Source organism: Spinacia oleracea, chromosome 4, assembly GCF_020520425.1.
Source record: "Spinacia oleracea cultivar Varoflay chromosome 4, BTI_SOV_V1, whole genome shotgun sequence".
Classification (NCBI taxonomy): Eukaryota; Viridiplantae; Streptophyta; class Magnoliopsida; order Caryophyllales; family Amaranthaceae; genus Spinacia; species Spinacia oleracea.
In genome coordinates, this window is record NC_079490.1 from 64,200,386 (window position 1) to 64,211,593 (window position 11,208).

At 36.0% G+C, this 11,208-nt stretch overlaps 1 long non-coding RNA gene across 1 annotated transcript; it reads right to left on the reverse strand.

Moving 5' to 3' along the window:
• Positions 1-1,339: 1,339 nt before the first annotated feature.
• On the reverse strand, positions 1,340-10,752 carry LOC130459617 (uncharacterized). Its single transcript, XR_008919129.1, has 6 exons — positions 10,503-10,752; positions 9,225-10,005; positions 8,008-8,095; positions 7,835-7,904; positions 7,650-7,748; positions 1,340-1,648 (listed from the first exon to the last, which is right to left on the reverse strand). It is a non-coding gene; the product is annotated as an uncharacterized lncRNA (long non-coding RNA).
• Between the last annotated feature and the right edge of the window lie 456 nt (positions 10,753-11,208).

The following is an 11,208-nucleotide window of genomic DNA, read 5'->3' on the forward strand; positions in this document are numbered from 1 at the left end:
GCGAAGGCGATTGAATCCTTCTTCATGGTCGGCCAGAAGTAACCCATGGTTAGAGCTTTGTTGGATAGGCTGTGTCCTCCTGCATGATTACCACACTCACCATCATGGATGTTCCTGAGTGTCCTCTCCATCTCGTCGTGGTCGAGGCATCTGAGGTAAGGGCCTGCAACTGACTTTCTGAATAAGACGTCATGAAACAAGATGAACCTGGAGGCTTTCATTCGGAAGGTTTTTTTGTGGGTTACATCAGGCAGTGAATGTATGGGTCACGCGTTGAAGTAGGAGTGGGTGTTTGACTTGTGGAAGGTTGCTCGTTGATTGGGAAGGTTTCTTTTATGATGGCTGGGTTCATAAGGTGAATGATAGGAACTGTGGTAAGTTTGGTCGGGTTGATGTTGGAGCCTAGGTTTGCTAAGGCGTCGGCCTGGGTATTCTAGTCTCTTGGGATTTGCTGGAGGTTGCATAAGTCGAATTTTTTTGACAAGTGCTTTTGCTATCTCGAGGTAGGCTTGCATCTTGGAATCCTTTGCTGCATAAGAACCGTTAATTTGACTAATAACCAACAATGAATAACAGCGTACCTAGTGTCGTCGAATGTGCATGTCGTGTGCCAACGTCAATCCCAAGATCAGAGCTTCGTATTCTGCTTCGTTGTTGGTGGCTTTAAACTTGCAACAGTAAGATTGTACTATCATGTCCCCTTGTGGCGACTTTAGCACATGTCCTAATCCTGTCCCCCGTATGTTAGAGGATCCGTCGGTGAAGATTGTCCGTGTTGATAGAGTAGTGTTATCAGACAACATGCTGACCTCTTGATCGACTTCTTGTTGTATACTTAGGCTGAAGTCAGCCAATAAATCTGCAAGAGCTTGGGATTTTATTGTTGTTCATGGTTCGTACCCGATGTGGTAGCATCCCAGCTGGATCGTCCACTTAGTCATCCTGCCAGACAACACAGGCTTCCTCATGATTGACTTCATGGGATAATTACACTAGTAGAAAAATATTGATTTGAGGCGTCACTTTTATATTGTTTTGCGGCGTTTTAGGTGTAGCAGCAAATAGAGTGGAAGCAAATGAATGGTATTGATTTGCGGCGTTAAAAAACGCCTCAAACCAATCATTCATTTGCGGCGTTATTAAGCAAAAACGCCTCAAATTAATTGAATTGTATGGTGGCGTTTCTACCTGAATGCCTCCAACTTTGGTAAAATTGCGGGAGTTTATACGCCGCGAATAATTTGTAATTTTTTTTAATAAATAATATATTTTGTGTAAACTAAACAATCCCAAAAATATAAAACCTGTACTCACGCCACATTTATACAACGTTCAAAAGTGTCATCAACCACCAATAACTTCCAAAAAACTTTGATTTTTACATATAAGTTAACCATCATATGTTTACAAAAATAAACCACCTAAATAGTTTCAAGTCTATAAATCTTTTACACTTCATACGTTACAAAATTGCACCAAAAATATAATAAGGCAATTATATATGATTTTAATAGCATGAAACATCCACAAAAAGAGATCATTTAAGCGTTAATTACACACAATGTTCGGTGAAGTATGATGCCCATTTGTCTCGTATTTCATCAATTTGCTCATCGGTGAAAGGATCTCCACTCATTTATGTGCAAACCTAACAAAATAATATATATATCATAAAATTAGTTATCTTCGGTTAGATGATCTAAAAAGTTGTTGTCTCCTAGGTCCTCGAACCATGGCTAAGCATGGAAGGGCGAAGCCCTTAGAATCAAGAACCTTGACAACATGACAACAATATTATTCATGACAATAAAGGAACCAAAAATCGTGTGTCTTTCCATCAATAAAACTTAGTCCAATGAAATAATAAAGGTCATATTTTGACTGTTATAGTCATATTCATGACAATAAAGGTCATATGTTGACTGTTATAGTCGTTTTTGCTCCCAACTCTAACCCGTGAACTTAGATTGGTATTCTAAACCCTCTAAATGTTTAATGTACTTAGTATTAGGTTACTTGGACTCACTCTCATCTACTTTGGTCAAGTATGCGCGTTTAACGCATTATTGATCATTATAGGTCATATTTTGACTATAATAGTCGTTTTTGCTCCCAACTCTAACCCGTGAACTTAAATTGGTATTCTAAACCCTTTAAATGTTCAATATACTTAGTTTTAAGTTACTTAGACTCATTCCCATCTACTTTGGTCAAGCTATGCGCGTTTAAGGCTTTATTGATCAATAAAGGTCATATTTTGACAGTTATAGTCGTTTTTGCTCCCAACTCTAACCCGTGAACTTAGATTGGTATTATAAACCCTTTAAATTTTTAACATACTTACTATTAGGTTACTTAGACTCATTCTCATCTACTTTGGTCAAGTTATGCCCGTTTAAGACTTTAATGATCATTATAGGTCATATTTTGACTGTTATAGTCGTTTTTGCTCCCAATCCAACCCGTGAACTTAGATTGGTATTCTAAACCCTTTTAATGTTTAATATACTTAGTATTAGGTTACTTAGACTCATTCCCATCTACTTTGGTCAAGTTATGCGCGTTTAAGGCTTTATTGATCAATAAAGGTCATATTTTGACTGTTATAGTCGTTTTTGCTCCCAACTCTAACCCGTGAACTTAGATTGGTATTCTAAACCCTTTAAATGTTTAATATACTTATGATTAGGTTACTTAGACTCATTCTCATCTACTTTGGTAAAGTTATGCGCGTTTAAGGCTTTAATGATCATTATAGGTCATATTTTGACTGTTATAGTCGTTTTTGCTCCCAACTCTAACCCGTGAACTTAGATTGGTATTCTAAACCCTTTAAATTTTTAATATACTTAGTATTAGGTTACTTAGACTCATTCTCATCTACGTTGGTCAAGTTATGCGCGTTTAAGGCTTTATTGATCAATAAAGGTCATATTTTGACTATTATAGTCGTTTTTGCTCCCAACTCTAACCCGTGGACTTAGATTGGTATTCTAAACCCTTTAAATGTTTAACATACTTATTATTAGGTTACGTAGACTCATTCTCATCTACTTTGGTCAAGTTATGCGCGTTTAAGGCTTTAATGATCATTATAGATCATATTTTGACTGTTATAGTCGTTTTTGCTCCCAACTCTAACCCGTGAACTTAGATTGGTATTCTAAACCCTTTAAATGTTTAATATACTTAGTATTAGGTTACTTAGACTCATTCCCATCTACTTTGGTCAAGTTATGCTCGTTTAAGGCTTTATTGATCAATAAAGGTCATATTTTGACTGTTATAGTCGTTTTTGCTCCCAACTCTAACCCGTGAACTTAGATTGGTATTCTAAACCCTTTAAATGTTTAATATACTTATTATTAGGTTACCTAGACTCATTCTCATCTACTTTGGTCAAGTTATGCGCGTTAAAGGCTTTAATGATCATTATAGGTCATATTTTGACTGTTATAGTCGTTTTTGCTCCCAACTCTAACCCGTGAACTTAGATTGGTATTCTAAACCCTTTAAATGTTTAATATACTTAGTATTAGGTTACTTAGACTCATTCCCATCTACTTTGGTCAAGTTATGCTCGTTTAAGGCTTTATTGATCAATAAAGGTCATATTTTGACTGTTAAAGTCGTTTTTGCTCCCAACTTTAACCCGTGAACTTAGATTGGTATTCTAAACCCTTTAAATGTTTAATATACTTAAGATTAGGTTACTTAGGATCATTCTCATCTACTTTGGTAAAGTTATGCGCGTTTAAGGCTTTAATGATCATTATAGGTCATATTTTGACTGTTATAGTCGTTTTTGCTCCCAACTCTAACCCGTGAACTTAGATTGGTATTCTAAACGCTTTAAATGTTTAATATACTTAGTATTAGGTTACTTAGACTCATTCTCATCTACGTTGGTCAAGTTATGCGCGTTTAAGGCTTTATTGATCAATAAAGGTCATATTTTGACTGTTATAGTCGTTTTTGCTCCCAACTCTAACCCGTAGACTTAGATTGGTATTCTAAACCCTTTAAATGTTTAATATACTTATTATTAGGTTACGTAGACACATTCTCATCTATTTTGGTCAAGTTATGCGCGTTTAAGGCTTTAATGATCATTATAGGTCATATTTTGACTGTTATAGTCGTTTTTGCTCCCAACTCTAACCCGTGAACTTAGATTGGTATTCTAAACCCTTTAAATGTTTAATATACTTAGTATTAGGTTACTTAGACTCATTCCCATCTACTTTGGTCAAGTTATGCTCGTTTAAGGCTTTATTGATCAATAAAGGTTATATTTTGACTGTTAAAGTCGTTTTTGCTCCCAACTCTAACCCGTGAAGTTAGATTGGTATTCTAAACCCTTTAAATGTTTAATATACTTAAGATTAGGTTACCTAGACTCATTCTCATCTACTTTGGTAAAGTTATGCGCGTTTAAGGCTTTAATGATCATTATAGGTCATATTTTGACTGTTATAGTCGTTTTTGCTCCCAACTCTAACCCGTGAACTTAGATTGGAATTCTAAACCCTTTAAATTTTTAATATACTTAGTATTAGGTTACTTAAACTCATTCTCATCTACGTTGGTCAAGTTATGCGCATTTAAGGCTTTATTGATCAATAAAGGTCATATTTTGACTGTTATAGTCGTTTTTGCTCCCAACTCTAACCCGTGGACTTAGATTGGTATTCTAAACCCTTTAAATGTTTAACATACTTATTATTAGGTTACGTAGACTCATTCTCATCTACTTTGGTCAAGTTATGCGCGTTTAAGGCTTTAATGATCATTATAGGTCGTATTTTGACTGTTATAGTCGTTTTTGCTCCCAACTCTAACCCGTGAACTTAGATTGGTATTCTAAACCCTTTAAATGTTTAATATACTTAGTATTAGGTTACTTAGACTCATTCCCATCTACTTTGGTCAAGTTATGCGCGTTTAAGGCTTTATTGATCAATAAAGGTCATATTTTGACTGCTATAGCCGTTTTTGCTCACAACTCTAACCCGTGGACTTAGATTGGTATTCTAAACCCTTTAAATGTTTAATATACTTATTATTAGGTTACATAGACTCATTCTCATCTACTTTGGTCAAGTTATGCGGGTTTAAGGCTTTAATGATCATTATAGGTCATATTTTGACTGTTATAGTCGTTTTTGCTCCCAACTCTAATCCGTGAACATAGATTGGTATTCTAAACCATTTAAATGTTTAATATACTTAGTATTAGGTTACTTAGACTCATTCCCCTCTACTTTGGTCAAGTTATGCTCGTTTAAGGCTTTATTGATCAATAAAGGTCATATTTTGACTGTTATAGTCGTTTTTGCTCCCAACTCTAACCCGTGAACTTAGATTGGTATTCTAAACCCTTTCAATGTTTAATATACTTATTATTAGGTTACTTAGACTCATTCTCATCTACTTTGGTAAAGTTATGCGCGTTTAAGGCTTTAATGATCATTATAGGTCATATTTTGACTGTTATAGTCGTTTTTGCTTCCAACTCTAACCCGTGAACTTATATTGGTATTCTAAACCCTTTAAATGTTTAATATACTTAGTATTAGGTTACTTAGACTCATTCTCATCTACGTTGGTCAAGTTATGCGCGTTTAAGGCTTTATTGATCAATAAAGGTCATATTTTGACTGTTATAGTCGTTTTTGCTTCCAACCCTAACCTGTGGACTTAGATTGCTATTCTAAACCCTTTAAATGTTTAATATACTTATTATTTGGTTACGTGGACTCATTCTCATCTACTTTGGTCAAGTTATGCGCGTTTAAGGCTTTAATGATCATTATAGGTTATATTTTGACTGTTATAGTCGTTTTTGCTCCCAACTCTAACCCGTGAACTTAGATTGGTATTCTAAACCCTTTAAATGTTTAATATACTTAGTATTAGATTACTTAGACTCATTCCCATCTACTTTGGTCAAGTTATGCTCGTTTAAGGCTTTATTGATCAATAAAGGTCATATTTTGACTGTTAAAGTCGTTTTTGCTCCCAACTCTAACCCGTGAACTTAGGTTGGTATTCTAAACCCTTTAAATGTTTAATATACTTATGATTAGGTTACCTAGACTCATTATCATCTACTTTGGTCAATTTATGCGCGTTTAAGGCTTTAATGATCATTATAGGTCAAATTTTGACTGTTATAGTCGTTTTTGCTCCCAACTCTAACCCGTGAACTTAGATTGGTATTCTAAACCCTTTAAATGTTTAATATACTTAGTATTAGGTTACTTAGACTCATTCCCATCTACTTTGGTCAAGTTATGCGCGTTTAAGGCTTTATTGATCAATAAAGGTCATATTTTTACTGCTATAGCCGTTTTTGCTCACAACTCTAACCCGTGGACTTAGATTGGTATTCTAAACCCTTTAAATGTTTAATATACTTATTATTAGGTTACATAGACTCATTCTCATCTATTTTGGTCAAGTTATGCGCGTTTAAGGCTTTAATGATCATTATAGGTCATATTTTGACTGTTATAGTTGTTTTTGCTCCCAACTCTAACCCGTGAACTTAGATTGGTATTCTAAACCATTTAAATGTTTAATAGACTTAGTATTAGGTTACATAGACTCATTCTCATCTACTTTGGTCAAGTTATGCTCGTTTAAGGCTTTATTGATCAATAAAGGTCATATTTTGACTGTTATAGTCGGTTTTGCTCCCAACTCTAACCCGTGAACTTAGATTGGTATTCTAAACCCTTTAAATGTTTAATATACTTATGATTATGTTACTTAGACTCATTCTCATCTACTTTGGTAAAGTTATGCGCGTTTAAGGCTTTAATGATCATTATAGGTCATATTTTGACTGTTATAGTCGTTTTTGCTCCCAACTCTAACCCGTGAACTTAGATTGGTATTCTAAACCCTTTAAATGTTTAATATACTTAGTATTAGGTTACTTAGACTCATTCCCATATACTTTGGTCAAGTTATGCGCGTTTAAGGCTTTATTGATCAATAAAGGTCATATTTTGATTGTTATAGTCGTTTTTGCTCCCAACTCTAACCCGTGAACTTAGATTGGTATTCTAAACCCTTTAAATTTTTAATATAATTAGCATTAGGTTACTTAGACTCATTATCATCTACTTTGTTCAAGTTATGCGCGTTTAAGGCTTTAATGATCATTATAGGTCATATTTTGACTGTTATAGTCGTTTTTGCTCCCAACTCTAACCCGTGAACTTAGATTGGTATTCTAAACCCTTTAAATGTTCAATATACTTAGTATTAGGTTACTTAGACTCATTCCCATCTACTTTGGTCAAGTTATGCGCGTTTAAGGCTTTATTGATCAATAAAGGTCATATTTTGACTGCTATAGTCGTTTTTGCTCCCAACTCTAACTCGTGAACTTAAATTGGTATTCTAAACCCTTTGGCCTTGGATGATTAATTGGATTTAGTTAGGAATGAAGAAATGGAGATGAGAAAAGTCACCCCTGCTCAAAATAACAAAAGATAACTACGGGTTTCTCATTTCCCTTTGTATGGATCCATTAGTTAGGTTCTCAGAGGACCAAACTTCATACAATCATCTAGGATTCTAGACGGAACTGAATTCCAGAAATAAATTAAACTATATAACAAGGATAACACCCTTACCTTCTCTAAATCTGAAACATCATTGTCGCAGGAGACTAAATCAAACATGTACCGCATTACGTAAAATCCACACTCAAGGCCTCCCTTTTGTTGAGCGCACTAGAGACAAGGGTAAGATTTAGATTAAGTAAAAACGGAATCCATACAAATTATAAATATCAAATCATTTTTACGTGGTCATTTACCTCCACATATTTCCATAAAGGCTCTTTCCTGTTGACACGGTTGCCACACATCTTATACCTTGTAAAAAAACTAGAAATTCCCAATTAATCTTAAGTTATAGTGCTTGGTTATATCCTTAAAAGCATACTTGATAAAAACATAATTACATAACGAAAAAACTAAACATACTTACTGTCTCACTATTGTCTTCATCTTCACTTTTCGACCTAAACTCAAGCGAACTGAATCGAAGTGATAGATGGTGCAATTTTTAACAGTCGCTGGATCCAATAACAATTCCATTACCATTTTAATAATATAAGTAAAGAATATGAGCAACGCAGCAGACGCAACAACTTAGAACAAGGGTATAAAGAACAAGGGTTTTGAATTGTTTGGAGATAACAGTGTGCTAGTTCAGGACTCATACCTTACAAAAAACCAAAACTAAACCCAAAACCAAAACCAAATGTCTTCAGGTAAGAAATGAAGTGTTTTAATTCTTTGACTGGTACTGTTGAGCTACCCAGGTCAAGACTATGCAAGAAAAGAACATTATAAGATCAACATTACAAGAACATGTTCAAACATACTCCTGGAAATGCCCTGCTTCTGGTAAACTATGCCAGATTTTTAGAGGAGGTAGCAACACTGAAAATGAACATTTTATATGGTTACAATTTTCTGGTTTAATGTTTTTGTGTTAGGTTAGACTGGTGATTTGGCTAAAGCAGAAGAGTATTGCGAACGAGTTTAGCAGCAGCAGCAGGTAATCCTAATGACAGGTAATCCAAACTTAGCAGCAACAACAACTTAGCATAACAACAGCAGCATAATAACAAGAAAATCAGAAGCAATAATACAACATACATCAGATAGCAGCAGCAGCATAACGATCAGACAACATCTACTTGAGTCATTTGGTGCAAATATAAACCTTAAAGTCGAGGAGATGAGTAAGGAACACATTTTCAACAAAACTAAGTAAGATGACTAATTGTATAAGTATAAAGCGGGTAAGTAGGTGACTAAGTAAGATGGCGCGAACTGTTGCATTGTTGGTGGTAGTGGTGGTAGGATGAGGTAATTTTCTATACAGTGTCATATAATGCCCATTTTTCGTACAGGGTCAATTTAATGTTCATTTCTTTGTAGCACAATTAGCGACATGAACCTTTACATATGCTAAATGATGATTTTGGCACTATACCCCATATTTATAATATCAGCTGTAATATGGTAAGATTGAGAGGAGAACTGTCCAACCCCAACAGAAGCAACCTTGTAATATAAATAAAGAGTAACAATCACAGGACCAGACTATGATCATGTTTCTATCTTCTACAAATAGAGCTAAGTAACGCAAGCTGACTAGTGAGTAGACTGAAAATATGCGCTTTAGTAACTTACCACATCATCCCCAGCTTTGGTCTTCACTTGTGGCAGAAATATGAAGCGAGAATCCTGGCATTCAGGGGTAGCTGCCGACTTCCGACCAGATAAACTTGAACTTTGGTTCCGTGATGCAGACACAGTACCCTTTCTGATACCACTACTTACAGATGAAGACCGAGCTAAAGGCGAAGAAAGCTTGTTGCTTTTCCACTTGAAATCGGAGGGGATTGAACTGAAGGCATGGAGCTCTTTGATACAAACTTTTCAGTAATGCTGCTTGATGTACTATCTACTGATGAAGAAGAATTAACCTTCCTTGTTGAGGAACCATTCTTATTAGCAGAATCATTCTTATTTAAACTCGAGCTTGTAGGCGTCTTCAAAGTTCTAGCCCCAGGTGAAACTGGCCCTAACCTTTTTGTGTCTCTGACACCCACAGTGCTTAAATTTTTACCACCATCAGGAAGCTTGGACGTTCCCAGATCTGGCATTGATCGCCTTAATGGCTGTGAAACAGAAGGACCAGTGGGTTTTTTCTCCGCCATACCAGGACCAGTCCGCTGTTTTTTTTACAGGAATTGACTGTTTTTCACCCAACCCACCAATGCTAATCCTTCTTGCACTTACAGGAACCACATTTTGACTCTGTGGACTCATGCTTACGCCTGATTTAGCCACAGCTGTTTTCGAAGTTAAACCATTCCTTGCTTCTGCTCTCCTATTAGTAGACCCAACAGCTATTCTCGTTGCTTCCATGATTTTTTCACCGCCACCAGCGGAACCAACTTGTAAACTCCTACAAAAATAAGTACAATTTTACTATTTTAGGAAGCACGGGGTATAATAGGGTTGCATACACCAAAACACAGTAATTAAGAATGATTCCTCGGCATTGTCACACCCAATATGCTGCCAATTATGCAGTATTTTAACCAAAATAGAAAGAAACACGCAACTTCAAGTGGAACAAACAATTCAACAACACACAAAAACCGCAATTTAGAACTTCAATTGAACAGTGAGGAAATAGAAGAAATAGATCTGGAAATGCTGGAATTTCTAGGATGCCATGAAAATGGTGTCAAAGAACATTCGAAATTATGCCAAATTCTGAGCCATTTTAATTAGGGTTTACAGTACAGCGGGAGAGAACAAAGGAGAGGAGAGAGCAAGAGAGAAATAATTCGACAATTCAAACCCAATTAAAGTAATTTGAGAGACTAAAACTAGGAGAATAGAGTAATTGAACGAAAATACGGAAATGATGAGGAGGAGTCGGTGGCGCATAATTACCTTAAATACGAACGGCGGCGGTGGAGATCAGTTCGAAGGAAAGACAGTGACGGCGGCGGTGGGGCTTCACTTTCCCAGCGAAATTCGATGGTGAAGAAACTATGGAGGTCAGGGTCAGTCCCAGTAGTTTGAAGGAAGGAAGAAGAAGAAGTTTTGTGAAAGGACGACAAGGAAAATAAACAAAAGAAAGAATTATGTGCGCGGGGGAAATTATTGTTTTAGGTTTCCTTGTTTGAGACAGCCAGCAACTTTGCGGCGTTAATCATTCAGACGCCGCAAAATAATGATTTTTGAGGCGTCAGCTTCCCAATAACACCGTCAAATAATATTCTTTCACGTAATTTTTCCATTTTGTCATTTAATCAGAGACGTTTTGTAATTAACGCAGCTAAGTCGTGGCAGCAAATCAATATTTTTCTACTAGTGTTAGTTTGCACAATAATATGATGACATTCAAAGTAAGGGCGTAGCTTAGTAGATGCTACAACCAATGCAAGTACAAGTTTTTCGAGATGTGAGTACCTTGTTTCGGCGTTAATACGCACTAAAAGACTCGGATAAATCTCAAAAGCTCCGTGTTCTAAGAGTCCAAATCTGATAAAGAACTCGGCCCAGATCCCATTTTCAACGCCTGGATCTGGGAGCCGAAATCTTCGGCGCCCAGCCCTGGGCGCTGAAAGTGCCTGGGGCCGTTTTATCTCCGGAT